At 37.2% G+C, this 18,390-nt stretch overlaps 1 long non-coding RNA gene across 1 annotated transcript; it reads left to right on the forward strand.

The window, feature by feature from the left end:
• The first annotated feature begins 13,275 nt into the window (after window positions 1-13,275).
• LOC124862723 lies at window positions 13,276-13,743 on the forward strand. Its single transcript, XR_007036991.1, has 2 exons — window positions 13,276-13,595; window positions 13,668-13,743. It is a non-coding gene; the product is annotated as an uncharacterized LOC124862723 (long non-coding RNA).
• Window positions 13,744-18,390: the final 4,647 nt, after the last annotated feature.

Raw genomic sequence — 18,390 nt, forward strand, 5'->3', positions numbered from 1 at the left:
CCTCAGTGTGTTTTATTTTACATGAACGACCAACACAAAGTAAAGCATATTTGTAAAGTAGTAGGAAAATGATTGATGGATATTTTTAAACAAAAGAAATCTGAAAAGTGTGTTGTATACAGGCTCCCTGAGTTGATACTAAAACCACATTTCATTGCAACATAGCTGAATACCTTTTGGATTAAGTCTCTACCAGATTTGCACATCTAGATAGAGATTGTGTTTTCCATTCTGCTTCGCAAAACAGCTCAAGCAGTTAGACTGGATTGTGTCTTTGAAAAGTTATTTTCAAGTCTTGCCACACATTCTCAGCTGAATTTAAGTCTGAACTTTAAAAGAGCCTTTTCAGTACATAAATATGCTTTGATCGAAACCATTCCATTAAAGGTCTGGCTTTATGTTCATGGTTGTTGTCCTGCTGGAAGGTGAACCTTCACCTCAGTCTCAACGTTTTTTTACAGCCTCTACAGCTTTTCTTCCAGTATTGCCCTGTATTAATTTCCTCTCATCTCCTATTTGTTTCTGACCAGCTTCCCTATCTCTCCTGAGGAAAAGCATCCCCATGACATGATCCTGCCACCACCATGTGCCACTGTAAGGATATGCTTCCACACTAATAATTTATCCTTCCACTCTTCAATTATGCATTATTGGTAGTTCTTGCTACCATGAACTTTACGTCCCCTCTCTATCTTTTTCTGTAGTTGGTTAAACTTTATCAGAGTTACATCTACAACTGAATCTGTTCATCTTGTAAAGTGCCATGAGCTATTGTGACTGTGCACTTTAAAAATAAACTGAATGAAGTATAAGCTGTATAAGAAGCTGTGAACTCATTAAAGAACAGCTTTTTAGGAGTATGTTAGGAAACTGGTTTTGAACAGTGTTACTTTTGTGAACACTTGCCTGGTTGGAAATAGATTAATTATTTTCCAAAACTTCATGAGCATTTATTCTGGCCAGATTAGACCCCATGTAATTTATTTTGGCCTCTTGGTGCCAAAACCATAAAAATAATATATATTTTTGTCAGTTAATTCATCTGAACTCATTAAAGATGAACAGGGTGAGTGTCTGCTTAGTTAATTTCACTCATTTGCATTTTTCATGGAAACAGGTATGTCATAAAACTGAAACTGAATTGAATAATAAACTGAACCTGATTGCATTGTTTGATAGCTAGGATCAATTTGGAATGCATGTATTTGACCTTAAATCTGTCTGTATGACTGGGTTAAATTGGCATTTTTTCTTTTGTTCTTTTTTGAAAAGTGCCTTAAGATTATATTTGGCCTCTTATGGCTCTTATGAAGCATTGAAATCTATTTTCCAACCAGTCAGCTAATCTTTAACTATGAAAAAAACAAATCAATCGAAATGGTGGCATCAAGGCACAAGGAAGGGGTAGGTTACTTGTGCACTGGCGTCACCATTACGATTTATTTAGTAACTTACAAATAACGTACCCCATCCTGACACAGTTGAACACTATGAGTTACACACTTTCATTCTAATACTCTAATGACAATTAGGGCAATACAATAAAATACAATAAAATACAATAAAATAAAAGGGCAATAAAAGATGTGGTAGGACTTGATGTTCCCCTTAATTTCCTTACTTTTTGCTCTCTAAACACGTGTTTTTTCAGTTTGTCACCATGCAAGCAAATTAGAAAAACGTGCTAAAACAGCTTTAGTATAAAAAAACCTATACATGCAGCAATTTTAATCAACAGGGTACTAAAAACCTAAGCTCCTGACCAAATTGCTACTCACTTAAAAGGAGAATTTTCAATTGTATTTTTGTTTCTACTATTTCACAAATTAGTAAGGCCAAAGAAACTTGTCATTGTTGAACAAGATTAGGGAGCTTCTTGTTGTTACTGACTCACTTATGATTCGGACTTCAATGTAAAAACAAACACTTAAAATTGAGCTCCAGTGCACCCAAGCTTTGTTGCATTATTAATGGTTTCATTGAGACCAGATAGCAGTGCTGTAGGGTGGAAAGAGTCGGAGAATATAATACTGAAATAAAGGCACAAAGAAGAAAGACAAGAGAGAATGTGAGAAAAATTCAAAGGAATGTGAATAAAAAGCATAATAAAGTCAAATGAAACAGTAAGACATGAGATCTTTAGAAAGAATTGAATCAAATAAAGCCAAATTCAAGTTATAAAGGATAAAATAAGTCAGGAGTACTTCTGTGAGAAAGAAGAAAGTAGAATCATCTTATCTGAGTTCATTCAACCAATTAGACCAAATCCCAAAAGCCTCTGTCTGAGCCCGACAAGGACGCCTTGCAGTTTATGCCGCCCAAACTCACTCACCTGAAGCAAGGAGCTATTTAAGCACCAACTAAATTATTCAGGAGCCTCAGCAGTGTGCTGAACAAAACCCAAAACTATACGTACCTGAACTTTTGTTATCTGCCACCACATAGCTTTTACTTTTTGCGCTTATTGATTCCTCTTTTGTTTTTAGCACTTAAATTTCCTATTGCATATGATATGATAATACCATGTTCTGAGACTAAACCCGAACAGGACAAGCTCAGATTAATTGTCATTAGATGTGTGTGAATTTACAGATTTGTTGAGTTGTCTCTACTTATCCCTAATCGAGACACATTGTTAGAATATCAATCTTGAGGCATAAGAGTGGAAAAATAGGGCATACGCTGGGGATGTAGTATGAGCTCTTTTGATCTCTCACAGTGAAAAAGAGAAGAAGATTCACAGCCTGGAAAATAATATGTGATGGGAACAGAATTGTTTTTTGGCAGTGTGTGAAACAGACTCACTGTTTTGCAAGACAATAAGTATGTCCCAAATAGCACTTTTATGAGAGATGTCAGAACATAGTCAGGTTCTTTAGCATCTTTAAACACTCACTATAAATCAGCTTCTTGTGCAAAACCTGAAAACCTTTTCCTTTATTCTGTGACCCAGTTTTTCTCTGTATCCATCCAATCAACGTCACTCCTCCAGACTCACCGTGGGGGTGCCCTCCCTCTGCCCTATAATTTCTTTTCCACAAAGGGCGAAAACAGTTACACCTAAAGCTAATTCCACTTTTATTTCCTTTGAGTGTAGTCTCAAACCTGATATTTAATAAAAAAAAAAGTTTCCTCAGTCAGAAAAATATCTTGATCCTCTAACCCTTGGTCATTCACTCTTAGCCGTCCTCATATTGTCGGTGCTATCAGGTCTGCAGTGAGTTGGAAGTTTTTATTGATGCTGTATTTCACTTTATAACGGCAACAGATCCTCTTCCTTGAATAAACAAGATGGATCTTACACTGGAGGACATTTATAACTTTTGAAATATAAAAACCTGTTTTTCCCTTTCTGATGTTAAAGACAGATTTGGTATCAAAGGCTGCATCATAAACTCTTTTCTGCTTTTATCACTGATCGGCTGTTTGTAAATACGCACAAAATCAGAAACGTAGACATGGTTATAGCTTTGAAAACAAAAAATATCATGAAGATTACAATAAAATGAAGGGTTTGTGTAACATTTATTTCATGAATCATTATTCAAAGTATATTAAATCACAACTAAATATACTCACCTTCATTGCAGTTGTTGATATATTACCATATTATAAAATCACCCATCCATCCATTGTCAATACCCACTTATCCTTACAGTGTCGGGGGGAGGTGGTCAGGCTGGTGTCACTGAGCGAGAGGCTCAAATAAAAATCAGATATGAATTAAATCATTTTTCTATTGTAACTAAGTGCTTATAAAACTGGGTGATGTTAGCTCATTGTTAAATCTGTGGCGATCTCAGTGATAAGCAGCACATTCCAGAAACAGTCATTACTCATCTTTCATCTTAGTACTAACAAGCAAGACACACATTTATTTTAGCAAAACATTGTTTGAGCTACCAGCAGTGAAAACTCAGTGGACACATGTGGATAAGAATGATTTCACATTGTAGGAGGCACAAAACTGGATGAAACGGAAACAGTGAGCTCAGCAGTCTGAAAGCTGCATGACCAGGCAGATTAGTTTGAGTAAGACAAAAGGGATAAAGGCATTCTGTCTTTATGTAATAACGAGTAATGTTAACATAAACAGAAATATAAATGTCTACATAGCTTGACATATTTCAATTAAGCGCCCTACAACCACACATAAACAACATCCTCTACATTTAATGCCACCTCTGGTAAAAATCTGTAAAATGTTTTAAAATAAATTCATGTTTTCTTCAATTTGCATAATTTCACACTATAATATGTAGGTAAATTCAGCTTTTGTTTTCAGTACATTTATTCTATGTTGAAATAATGTTATGTGAAGAAATAACTGAATTTTACATAATCACATAGCCCCAATTATTGACACCACCTATCAGTGTCTATAAAACAAATAAAGCTTTTTTTTTGGATTTATACATTACGTTTTTTTATTATAAGAGTTTCCATGAATTTTTCTTTAGTAATAACTAACTACCTGTATCCTGGGATATAAATATGTTCTGAAACAAAGGCCTATTTCTCTTCTCATTTCAAAATGGGAAAGACAAGAGAACATGCCAAAACATAAGTCCTATCCAGTACTTGTCCAAAACTACATTCAGACAGATTAATGAAAAGTCTAAAATAACTGGAACCGTGGCAATACCGGATGAGGACACGCGTTAAATGCTGGGGATGCTGCATATACACACACAGTGTGGGCATCATCAAAACTACATGAACCAGATGAAGACTAAAATAACTTTAGGATAACAAAGTAATGGCCAATTAAGTTAAATATCCATAAAGACTATTCAGAATTAGAGGTAAGTGGCATTCTGTGCTCCTCACAACATTTTAGTATGTACCACCTTAAAGATTTTTTTTTTTTTTGCTTTTTTGTCACACTTAAATGTTTCAGATCATTAAGCTAAATTTTATACCAGACAAAAATAACTTGGGAAAATAACAAAATCCAGTTTTCAAATGACGATTTCTTTTACAAAGGGAAAGACCTATCCCTGTGTCATAAAGTAATTGCCTCCTAAACCTTAGAAGTGCTCGCGTCATTATTGGATTTTAAGCATATATGATAACTGTGAAGGAATCTTTTTCATCGCTAATAACGAATTTTGGCCCAGTCTCTTTTTTTAATTGAGCCCAATTGGAAGGTTTCTGAGTATAAGCTTTATTCAGCATTACCACCAATTAATGGAGCATGATTAAGGTCACAATGTGGGATTGCAGTAGGTGGTATGATTGGATTGTGCACTTGTCTATTATACAAGGTATACAGCGCACGATATGATGTTAAACAATGTATCTGATGGCACCATAGATAAAAAACTAATCCTGTCATTACTTTGAAAACATGCAACAGCACAATTTTCCAAGGAAGATGATGTGGAGAGCCATAGGATTTGATTTTATGGCATGTCTGAATGCCACGACTGTGGGTAATAAGCCGGAAATGTTCCACAACATCGAGCTCTAATAATTAAATTGATTTCATTAATAAAAGAACCTTGAGTCACCTCACCTCCTATGTTCGTCGGGCTCTTCTTCTGCCATTTAACTGGTCTACTTTCTGTTGTTTCTGCCTCGTAAAATTGGATGTCACCTGCAGTAATGAAGAGGTGTTTTGTGAAATCAGCTTGAGCGTCAGGTCAGCAAGCGAGAGTGCGTGGGAGACGTCTTTAGAGGGCTGTTACAGAGATTGGTGAAGAAATTACTAAGGGCCTAATCATCTCTTTATAACACTGAGTCCTGCTTCAAACAAGCTGGGCCCCCCTGTTGTGATTGCATGCTTGAACAGAGTGGACAGACTGTTATGAGCACTTTAAGAACGTGATTCTGAGAATAAACAGGATTCTGTTTCTACTGAAACCTTTTAAGCTGAATCCAGTTTGAAGGCTTGAAAGATATAGGTATTTTAATAGCAAAAACTATGCTTTGATTGTTTTAGATAAAAACAATGTGATTTGTTGACTGTTATTTTTTTTATTAAATATCCACTAGGAATATTTTCTCTATAATCCAAACTAATACAGAAATCAAAGACACCTTTCATTTAACATAAAATACCTAAAATGCCCCGCTGTATCTGCTTTGTGTTTGCAGTGAATGTGCTTTATCCTTGTAGAAATATTATTTATAAAATATACAATTTATTTTTCTTTTGTGAAACTACTTTTAACGCAATCAAAATCAGAAAGCATGCGGGTTATGAAAAATAGATGATGTTACTGGTATGTAATGCTGCCTTACATTCACTTTAGATGTTCCAGCTTGGTTTTGGGAATGACGTCACACTTAAAGTAACACTGTTCCAGTTAGTTTTTTTTTACAAATACAAAAAAAGTTTTACAAATCCCAAATTGCATCTATTGTAGAATATTGATGAACAGTATTCTCTAACTATCGGGGTTGGGACATTTTGGACTTTGTGGTTATGTAGTCATGTTTGTTTCTTTCTGTTTCCTGACAGTTCGGCTCTTTCTTCTGCCTCCTAGTGTTTTCTCCTCTCGCCCTTGGTGTTCCCTTGGTGTTGCTTTCTTATTTATTGCTTAGAATAGTTTTCTCTTTATTATTATTATTATTATTATTATTATTATAGTTCTCTGGTTTCCTAGCTTAGCTCTCGTTTAGTGTCTCGGTGTATGTTCATGTTTTAGTATTGGTTCTCTTTGCATTCTTCTAATTTATTAGTTTCTTTTCTGTTACTTCTCTTGTCATTAGTTTTCCTCTTTAGTTATTATTTACTCAGTTTTAGTTCCCTTTACATTCATGGTCCTTCCTAGCTTAGTTCCTCTAGTTTATCTTTATTCTCCTGTCCCTCCTTATAGGTTAGCTTTAGTTATTATTTACTTTTATTCTAGTCTTTGTTTTCTCTGCTTCATTCTCAGTTAGTTCAGTCAGTGTTGGTTTAGGTTTATTTACTTTTGTAGTTAGGGTTTCTTTATGGTTTCTTTTGTTAGTTCTTATTTATCTTTGTCTATAGTTTTGTTTAGGTCTGTTCACTGTATTGTTAATTAGTCCCTTCTCCCATGCTTTAGTCTTTGTATTAGTTTCACCTGTTTCTAGTTCTTTTGATTACCTGCCCTTTGTTACCCTCAGTATACTAGTTAGTCTAGTTTCTTTGGGCTGGTTTGTTGTTTGTTTCTTTGTCTCACTTAGTGTACCTTCGCTTCGTCTAGTCCTTTTAGTTTTAGTACTTTGTTTTGACCTGGATACTTAGATGTACTTGCTGCAACCTGCCTGCCTGCTTTGAGTTTTGCTTAGGTCTGGATTTAATAAATAATCATTCTGCCTCGCCATATCGACTCCTCGCCTGTCTCTGAACTTTGGTCCGCAACAAAAAACCCCACATATGACAGTCCAAACCAGCCCCGAACAAAGAAAAGACTCCAACAAATAGAGGTCACTCAGAACTAAAGCTCTATCAAAATTACACAATTGCAATTATAATCTCTCAGATTTCAGTTTGTAATATTAAGAGGAAATGTAGACCAAAAATAAATATTTAGTATCAAGAATGTCTGAATTGTGTCTAGCCATTTCAATTAAGATTTTTTTCTGTTGTTGTTTGCAAGGCTGAATGCTCTCCTTAGTTGGGTCTGAAATGATTCAGCATCACATTTGTTCATTTTGCCCAAACCTTGGCCTCTTGTGTTTTCTGTGGCATTTAAATTCCAACAAGATTATATAAATTAAATATTTTGCAGCTCAGTTTGGGATCAATATAAAAACTTCTGCCTGTAATTGTGTTCAACAATTTTACCTGTACGTATAATAATAACTATTCAAAAATGCACTTTGATTGTAAATTCAAACTGCTGTTTCAGTTTTAGATCTCTATCAGTTTCTACAATGCTACTTAAAATGTAAAATGAAATAAGTTAAAGCTTCTGCTACATGTTTTTGGTCTCTTTAGATTATTATAAATGACCTAACAGCATCACACTTCTTAGTGGCATCAACTTTGGCATTCTGGTTTGATCAAAACAAACAGAAATTGAGTTACAAATAGAATTACAAAAAACTTCAAGGCCTCTGTGTCTGTTTTTCATTCGTAGATCTAGATAGAGAAGTACCAGGATGTCCTAATGAACACAAGGAGAAATGCCCGGAGATCTTCCCTTTTCTTGGCTGCTCAGTGAACTGATTAGCAATTCCCTTTTTGCATTTAAAACCTGAGTAGCTGAGGGAGCTTAATTACTTGATGTATCCATTCAATTCTACACATTTTTGAAATTACATTTACATGTTGGTTTCTAGTTTTGCCCAAAGAGACTCTTCCACTTGGGAATGGGATGTGAAAAATTGCTGTCTCACTGCTTAAGAGCAGGAACAGGAGAAAACAAATATATCTGCTGCAGTCACTTAATAATTGACATGTGGAGAGATAATAGGTCATTTCACCAACTATCTGTGAGTGATATGTATTAGTAATAATGATGAGACATCATGTGCTTTAATTAGAGAAAATGCATTCATCTTTCAATGTGTTCTCTTGTTCACGCTGTTAGTCTCTTAGGGGATCTCCGAGGCTCTAAATTCCTCCTGTCTGCCTCCTCGATCTGTCGTAAGACGATGTAAGAGAAGAGGTGCTTGTGGTAATACACTTCTCAGTAATACATGGAAATGTAATCATAAGAAGTAGAACAATTTTTTTCACTTAAAATTTGTGGCAACACCAACTCTGCTAAAATAGCTCAATCAAATTAAGAAGAAGTATGTCTTAAATTTAGCTAGTGCAGTAGTTTTTGGCTTCTGCTGTTGTAGAGTAAAAAAGGGTCATGATATGAAGATAATTTTTTGTCCCTATCCTTAAATGGAGATGTTGCGATTTTCAACACAAAAACTGAGAGAAACAGAAAAACACAGACCTTGATGTTTCGGGCTACTTAGTCTTGAAATCTTGTCATTCTGTGAGCAGTTCAGATTTGCAGGGGATTTTCTACATCACACTCCCAGCTCAGAGTAGAATTATCCATCTTTTTCATCTTTATCTCCAATCAGTTTCAACTTCAAGTCATGCTGAGTTTACTATACCTGGTTTTGCTTTGCTATAAACTATAAATTCTCTTTAGCAGGAATATAGTTCACTTGGCTTATGAATGAAATAAGATAATATTGCTGTGAAAGTACTCTGTACATTTTTATTTCTTTATTATAAACTCTCTCTTCCTATTATACTTTTTACAATAGGGTGACAGAAATGTACAGCTGTTACTGAAAACATGACAGTGGAAGCACAGATGGCCTCCACAATGCAAATGAAAGCTCAAAGACGTGAAGCAACGGTGAAGACCAGAGTTAATTTAGGCATCACATCATAGAAGAAAGAAGACATTACCATGAAGAGCATTTGCTCTGTAACCGGTGTGACAGAAACAACCAACAATCACGACAATTCTCATAGCAAACAGGGGGTGCAGTCTCTGTATTCTGCAAATGCATAAAGCAATAGAAAATTTGTTCAAGGTGTACCTAACAGAGAAGTAATAGTTACAATCTGGTGCTTGTGGGTCCCCCTTTCAAGTGCTGCCTTGGGCAACTGCCCATATGGCTCAAATCAAAAGAAACCACTGACTCAAAAGCACTATCGTCAGCTATAAGTGGACACACTCCAGAGGAGGCCATGGTAAGTATTTGAGAGAAAAAATATACAGGCCAGTTTGGTGTAGCTGGTCCAAAGCTGTGGAATGCATTACCTTTTCAATTACGTACGATCAATGATTTATCTTTGTTTAAAGCTAAGCTAAAATATATTTGTTTAAAACTGCCTTACATCTATTTAATATTTTTGCATGCTTTTACTAATGTTGTCAAAGTGTTTTTATTTGTCTCTATTCTCACATGTATCTTTATTTTTACACTAATGGAAAGCACTTTGGCTCAGTAGTGACTGCTGTAAAGTGCTATACAAATAAAATTTGATTGATTGACTGAATAAAGATTGTATATGTATATAAGTGTGACCTTTAGCACTATGTTCTCTAATTGCTCACAGGTGTTTTTAGAGGCTGTTCAATCAAAGCAGTTCCAGTGCTTAACCTGGGTTATTGCTAGACTAGGTTCTATACTGGTTCTTAAAAAAGATCGTTTGGATTTCTACAGCCAGAGAATCAGCATGAAGCCGTGTTATTCCCTCACTAAACACAGGAAATGTTTGAACCTTCCCCTGTTATGTTCAGAACCTTTTTGGCATGATCACAGTGCAAGGGGACAGTTTAACTAACTAACAAGTCACATTGGTTTTCTCAACATCCCTACCAATGTCCTTATATTACCAGGCTATTTATTAATGCTGTTTTAAACAACATAAACAACTAGACTGTGATTTTAAGACAGCCTTTAATAATTACTTTGAAAATACGGTGTTCGGATTTAGAGAAACATGGCACCTGTAAGCACAGGTCTATCCAGCACTTGAACCCAAATGGGTTCTAAAAAGTGTTCACACCACTGCTAAAATCGCAGGATTTTAACAGTCAAAACATTGAGATCCATATAAACCATTTTCAAACTTTATTCACCTCTAACATGACATGTATCTTGTACAATCTAACTTAAAACCATACATGTGAAAAAATGCAATAACCTGGTTGCATAGGTTCCCGCATTAATACTTAATTAAAACACTTTTTGATTTCATTTTAGCATTCAGGAGATTGCCACCATGACACCGTTTAGCAGTAATGTTTGTCCTTGCAAAGGTTTTCCAAATCTATGAGATTGTGAGGACATCTCTTGTCTACAGCCCTCTTCAGGTGACCCCACGGATTGTCTGTTAGATTTACTTCTAAACGCTAGGTAGGCTGTTCCAAAACGTTACTTTTTCAGTGCAAAGCCATTGGTTAGTTGATTTAAAATGCATCCTTGCACTAACCATGGTACAGATTCTTCTGACTAATCCCTGAGATGATGTTGACCAAATGCAACTTCTTTGCAAACTATGCAATGAGAAAATGTAAGAGAAATCCTAGAGGACAGCTAAACTTTATTTTAAGAACATAGATTAAATACAGCTCTGAATCTCCGAAGACTAAATGCTGAAATTAAGTTGAAAGTTGTTTCAATGAAGGGTTATTTTCAGTATCCACACATTTGTGTAACCAGGATATTTCAGCTTTTTTATTGTTAAAAAGATTTCATCCTAATGGATAGATGTTTTGTTCAGTTGAATAATACAGGCTAAATGTTACATTGAATGCAGAAAAGATTTGGAAATGATTTCTCAAGGTCAGATTTTTACATCTCAAAAACCTGGAATTTTATCAAAATGTGTACACTTTTGAGAGCCACTTTACTTGAAGTATGTGATGAGTGATATCTAGACATGAACAGAGAAAAGTGATAGTTAGGTTCTATTATTGTGGTGGTATTTTCACTGTTATTTTGAGAGTTTTTTCTGGTTTTTGTTTTAAATTATGCAGATCAAGGTGAAAGTTTTTGAACATGGCACCCTGTTGTTGATCCCAAACATTTACTCTCAATTTCTGGGAAATCACCTCTAGTGCCACCCAACAGGAGCTCTTTCTTTTGCCCCAATTAAAAGTTTCTACAGATAGACCACATCTTTTTCAGTGATGAAAACAGAATGACGTCCTTAGCACCAGCACTAGTTTAGCACTGGAACCAGTTTAGTGAAAAAAACCCTCTAATGAGTATGTTTTGCATCTAGTTCAAATTTGCATGAATGTATAGTTGTACCAGTAATTGCAAAACACAAATGTTTGTAGATTTTAGGATTAAACCAAACCAGTTTGTGTGTTTCTCTGTGATATTTTAGACTTAAGCGTGTTAGAAATGTCATACACACAATATTGAGTCGTGTTATACATTACCAAAACTTCTTGTGTAAGTAACCACATTTAATATAAGCCATCCAGCCATTGTGTGTACCCGCTCATCCATGTCGCGGGTGGGCTGCTGCCTATCTCCAGTGGCCATTGTCCAAAGGTCACTGGTCCATCACAGGGCAACACAGAGGCATACAACCATGTACACACGCACTTATAGGAGAACCCATATATGCACAAGGAGAACATGCAGAACTCCAGGTGAAATGACGCCTGGCCAGGATTCAAGCCCAGGGCCTTCTTGCTGCAAGGCAGCAGTCCTATTCACTGAGATACATGCATATAGGTGAAAGCTATAAAGGTAATGGTAAAGAGCAAGGGCTTGAAAGTCATAAACCTTTAACATCAAAAAGGTTCTCCAGCAGCCTTTGTTTTATTATGCATCTTAGTTTGCTGCTGAAGGGAACATATCCGATATGGGACAGTAAAAACCACAGTGAACACCTGCATGTATGCAGGATACTGCCTTCAATTTATTGAAAATATTCACTGCTATGATATGAACAGAAACAAGAGCTTACTTTTTCTATTTTGACTCATTTGACCTTACTTTAAACCAATAGATTTAAACTCCAGTTAATCTATAAAATATCCTTAAATGTTTTGTTAAATAATTTTTAGCTGAATTCATTTTATTTTTAGTTAGTCTTTAATCTAAAGGAAACTTTGCTCAAATATTCACAATCATTGATCTAAATTCTTACGGTGGAGTACAATGTGTGCTCTTCATAATCCCACCAACATTTATCACTGATCTATTTTTCTGACTGCCGTACTGTCTCTCCTTAGACAGCTTTCATCAGCCTTGTTTCCACCAGATGGATTATTACTTTTCTTTTTTTAGTTAACAAGCTCAGCTTACTGCAAGAAAGCACATATGAAGCTGCAAAACCACATTTAACAGTTTAGATGTTAAGTATTTCCTTAGGGAGATCAAAATTGAGACAAATAAGGAATTAGTTTTATAGTTTTACAAGGCGACGTGGAAAATAAAAACCATATCCCCTAAAGTTACTACATTGAGAATTATACCAGTGCCGACAAATTTAAAAGATTATACTGTCAGAATTACTTTACACCTAGCTACTGCTTGCCACTAGGTGACCTGACAAATATAATGGCTGAATGTGTAAAGGTCACGGAGCTCAAAAAATCTTACATCTCTTCTGCTCTTTACCAAAGTTTACCAAAGTTTTATGTCAAAAGTTATTTCAAACGTTTGTGCTTAAAACGGGACTTAATTTACTGAAATCTGTTGGGAATTGGGAGTGTCTTTCCTGTGCCTGTCCACCAGAGGTCCTCCTGGAGCCACTGCTGACTCTTCTACAGGTGTTCCAGATCTTTGGCTGATTATGCATACCTGGGAGGAGTATTTAGGAGCCTGCCACCAGTCCTTCATTGCCTTCGTGTTGTTGCCCAAGTGGTAATCACCAAGCCAGAGAAACTTTGTCAGTCTGACCTGAGCCTGTGCTGATCTTGTTTGTTTTTCTCTGCTTCCTGCTAGAAAAACCTGTGAGGTGTGGGCTATTACCTTCCTACCTGGACTCGGACATCCTGCACCCTCTACTACTGTTTGTGATTTTGGATTATACATCTCAAGATTGTGGTTCGGTTCCTAACCTTCCTAACTCCAGCCTCTGTGAGAACTCTGGGCTGCTCTGGACTGTATCATTGGACAAGCATTCTGGATTGCCTGACTCCCAAGCCCAGTGGTATGATTCCCCTGTGTATCTCTGCTCAGTGATCAAAGTAAGCTAACACCTTGGACTTTATGGATATTACTTCTTTGTGACCTGAACTAATTAATACTTCTCTCTTCAGTGGACCTGAAGAACCTGCCAACCATTGTTTCTGTTGGAACTCTACCTTGTATTTGTAAATAAACCTTTGAACCTTGTCTGGTCTCCTGAGTGAGTTTTGCATGTGGGTCAAACAAATCCCTAAAACAATGACAAATATTAGTGTGAAACAAATGAATGCATGTTAACTGCCCTGTCCATTTATTTTGTCCACAGCTGGACTCCAGCCACACTTTAAAGACTGATGAAAACTGATTTTTCAAGCAGGATGCATAGGACTATAACATACCTTTTATGATGGTAAGGTGATCCGCCCACTCTGTCTGCCTTATGGCAGCTGTGTTAAGATCCTGCCTATCCAGAACATTTAACAGGATAAAACAGGTACAAGAAACAGGCAAATAGTTTAAAACATGCTTTATTCAGTAACTGAGTCCCAAACTGAACTGAATTCTCAACACTAGTTGTTTGTCCACTGTCTTTAATTTTTAGCAGCTGCAGCCCTGAGGAGCAGGTCAGAAAAATGTCTGTCTTTTACCCCTTTCAAAGCTGTGATTGGGAGAAACAGCCACTCTAATCTGAATCAGAGCAATGTTTATTTACTGGTTTAGTGCGCTAAGCATAAGATATCTAGAACAAACACAATGTTAAAGCACAAGGTGGTCCATAAGTGTACTTGGTATCAGGAAACTTTGGGCCAAAGCTCTACGATTGATTTTGTAATTGTATTATCAGACCTGCAACTGATGGGACTGGGACTGCGGAGCCAGTCTGATTTTGTCAGGCAGTGAAAGGAGCACTTTGAGGACCTCCTCCAGCCAATCACTTTGTCCTCCAGAGAAGTGACAGAACCATTTAAGACTTAGGAGAAGGTGTTTACATCACTATGGCAGAGGTGTGCCAAGGTAGTTAAAAAGCTCCCTAGTTTGAATGAGATTTGGCCACAGATGCTGAAGGCATTACAAAATAGTATGGTTGCTACGTTTCTTCAATGTTACATCGGGGATTGGGACAACACCAGTGAAGGGGGCAGACTCACGTTGATTTAAAAAAAAAGGGCATCAGGGAGTCCGATGAAACTATCAAGGAAATATACTTCTGTCTCCCAGGGAGGGTTCACTCTTGGGTGTTGGAAAGGAGGCTCTGAATGATGAAGCTGAGATGGCTTTCATCTTCTCTGTTGAACAGTGGACCAAATCTTTACTGGATCTGCACTGCTAGGGTCTTCAGAATATGCTTTTCCGGTGTACATGTTTTGTGGATTTGGAGAAGGCTTTTAACTGTGTCCGTGCCCAAAGGAGGGTCTGTAAGGCAGGTGCCGATTAGGTCTGCTGTGGTGGAAAAAGAGCTCAGTAGAAAACATGAGCTCTTTACCAGTTCACTTATGTTCGGACTCTCACCTGTGGTCATGAGACATGATTCATGACTGAAAGAATGAGATCTCAGATTCAAGCAGCTGAAATGAGATTCCAACATAGAGAAGCTGAGCTCATAAACAGGATGTGGAGCTCCATCATCCAAGGAGAGCACGAAGTAGAGCAGCTGAACCTCTGCATTGAAGCTAATCAGTTTGAGCATCTGATCAGGTTGCCTCCTGAGCGCCTCCCTTTGGAGGTTTTCTGGGCACATCCCACCAAGAGGAGACCCTGAGGAAGATCCAGAATTCACTAGAGGGACTATGTATCCTCTCTGGCTTGGAAACACCTTGGAATTACCCAGATTGAGCTGGAGACTTTTAGTCTCCTGCACCTGCTACCCCCTTTGACCAGGTCTTGGACAAGCAGAGAACAGCTGATGGATAGATGAAACTAAATGTACAGGTTGGATTTAAAAAAAAGAGTTAACATTAAATCAAACAACCTAGACTGCACAATAAACCACTGAAAAAGATATTATACATGGAAGTTATGTATAAAACACACACACACCCTGAATGTTTGTTGAACTGTGTGTGATCCAGCATGTATAAATAAAGAGAGGGGTGCTAATACTTTGTAGATTTGCACTGCAAAGTGTGAGCTACCCTTGCTGCAAGTAAATCTGACTCTGTATCATTCTTGCCTCAGGTATTAATTAGTCAACTCAAACATTAACTTGGTCCTTCGAGCGGAGAGATTTCAATAACCTTATTTTATTTGCTTTAACAGTGACTCTCAGAGGATCCAGAGTCACCAAGAGGTCAACTCCGAGGTGAGACAGTTTTAAAATAGAATAAGCGCTAAGATAGGAAAAAGTCGTTGGTAGTGTCTCGCCGTAAGGAGACAACAATTGGATAGGTTTTATTTCGCCGGAAAGAAATGGCGATAAATTTAGGTAGGATCTCGCCGCAAGGAGATCAGAAACGACTAGGTAGTTCTGCCGTAAGGGAACTGGATAATTCAGTTGGTAGCATTTTGCCGGAAGGAAATTAAATTTAATGTTGCATAATAAGGGAGCTCATAAACTAAGCTAGGTCGACCATACATATTGCTGAAGGGACATACATATGTTAAAATACTAACTGTGTGAGCGCTGTTGTGTGTTTGGAGGACTAAGCATTTTTGGAAGAATCATAGCAAGATTCTGCTGGTCCTGTGTTTTCTTTTGCCCAGATTAAAAAATACCTTTCATCTGGGACATTCATACTATAATTGATCTAACGTGCCAGAGGAACCGCAGGAGGGGACACGGACGCCTGGCCAGCCTGAGACGTTGTCCTCAGTCCACCTCCATTTTACGGAGGGGAGTCCTAGTGCCCGCCTGCGGCTTCTGGCCGATTAGATCCGAATTATTTGTCTACAAATATATCTGGGTGAGAAGTTGCTCTGTATGATATAATGTATATTATTATTATTTTTTATTTTATTACACATTAACCATCATCTCCTAAAAAATGAAAGGAAAAGGTGGGGATGATTGTGTTAAATGTTTAATTTGGGAAGATAAGTTTGGTTTTTCACAGAGTGGAAGTTTGAGTGTAAATAAGTTAAGTAGTTTCAATAGTTTCAAGTAAAACAGTTGATGGATGGAGATGAGAAAAATAAAAAACATAAGAAAAAGATTATAAAGCACATAGTGCATCAATTAAGGTGTTAAAGAGTTAAAACTTTCCTGCAGGAAGTTTTGTTTGTCTTAAATATTGCGATCAGTCGGAAAAGAAAGGAGTATAGTGCATGTTATGGTGGACAACTGACTGACTGATAATATTTCTGTGTGCAAAGTCTGAACCTATACTAAACTTTTTTCTGCCTCTCTCACACACATTCACACATATATGGGATTTGAGAGCAACATCTGCGTTTTTGAGTCTAGATTTAGAAACCTGCCCTTCCCATGGCTACTCCATCAGAGACGCTTCTTCATCATGGCCTGAAAGAGAGAGAGGGTCTGCCTGCCTGCTTGCTGCAAATCACAGTGTGAGTTTCCACCAGAACGAAACTCAGAAGAAGTCTGGCCCCAAACCCACTGAGATGGACAATGATCCATGCTGTTTGCAAGAGCCAGAAGAGCGATACACTGGATTTATATTGAAAGCACATCTTATGCGGGCAGAAGAGAAACAGGCCGGAGCAAAGTTTCCTCTTTCTCCCTCCTGGAGAAGATAAAGTGGACAAAGAAGGAGTGAATGTCTCACCAACAGACCTGGGAAGGGCCCGGGTTTTTTTTTTTTGGACTGATAGACGACTGTGTGCCTGATGGGGGTAACGTACAAACACACACACATTTGCATAAATCTTTTCCTATTTTCTGCAACAAAGAACGCTTATTAACCGCTGCTCATGGGACACGCTTGCTTGACGTGGACAGATAAAGCGGATTAAAATATTATTTTAGGGTTAGAAAAGTATCGTCAAAAGGGTGATAACTTAACTCATTTGATATTTTCCAGTTAATTATTTTAGAGAAACAAGTTCTCTTTCGTCGTGGAATATTCAGGGTCAATTATTATAGTTATTAAAAGTTAGTAAAATGCAGAGAAAGTTACATCTCCAAAACTCAGCAGTAACCATGTGTTTCTATTTTATTCTCAGGACAGATCTCATGAAGGAGCATTTTCAAAACCCATTGCATGCGTAACGCCTGATGGGTTTCTCCTTCAGCCATTATTTTCTGTTGTCAGAGTTTGTATCCCATAAATCTAATGGGTAGAGACCTCATGAAAACAGGCGTAGTTTTCCTGCAGATGGTCTTCATACAGTCTCTGACACAGTACTTACAGTGGTGTGCAGTTGTTGTCCGCAGCTGCTATGGAAGGTACAAATTCATTGTTTTTCACAGCAGCTGCTGGGAAGAGGTTATATTAATTTATTTTCTTCCCTCTTCTGATTCATGCAGCGTGTTGATTTACACTGTACCTTATATCAGTTCCTGACAAAAAACTATGAAAGGTTTGGTTCTGCAGGTTCTTTTTTTCTCCCTTTGGGGAAGGAAAGGACACCTAATCAGTTCTGTGCTGCACAGAAATATTAAAACACTTGTTGTTTTCTAAGATATCACCAGCTAAAAACTTTTAAACTTTTGAGAGTAATTGGTTTTGTTAAACACATTTTACTTGGTAAAACAAACCTTTAAAACGAGAATGGGCAAAATTGGGTTATTTTTGAAGGTAAGAAAGAATCTGATTGGACAGTGGTACCACACAAAAAATTAAAACAGATCTAAGCCAATGATGGGTTCCAGTCATTTGGTGGCTTTGAAATGCAATAATACTCATAATTTATATTCTGGGGGACACAGATTGGGGTTGAAGAGTTTTGTTTTGGAAC

This window comes from Girardinichthys multiradiatus, chromosome X (assembly GCF_021462225.1).
Source record: "Girardinichthys multiradiatus isolate DD_20200921_A chromosome X, DD_fGirMul_XY1, whole genome shotgun sequence".
NCBI classification, from domain to species: Eukaryota; Metazoa; Chordata; class Actinopteri; order Cyprinodontiformes; family Goodeidae; genus Girardinichthys; species Girardinichthys multiradiatus.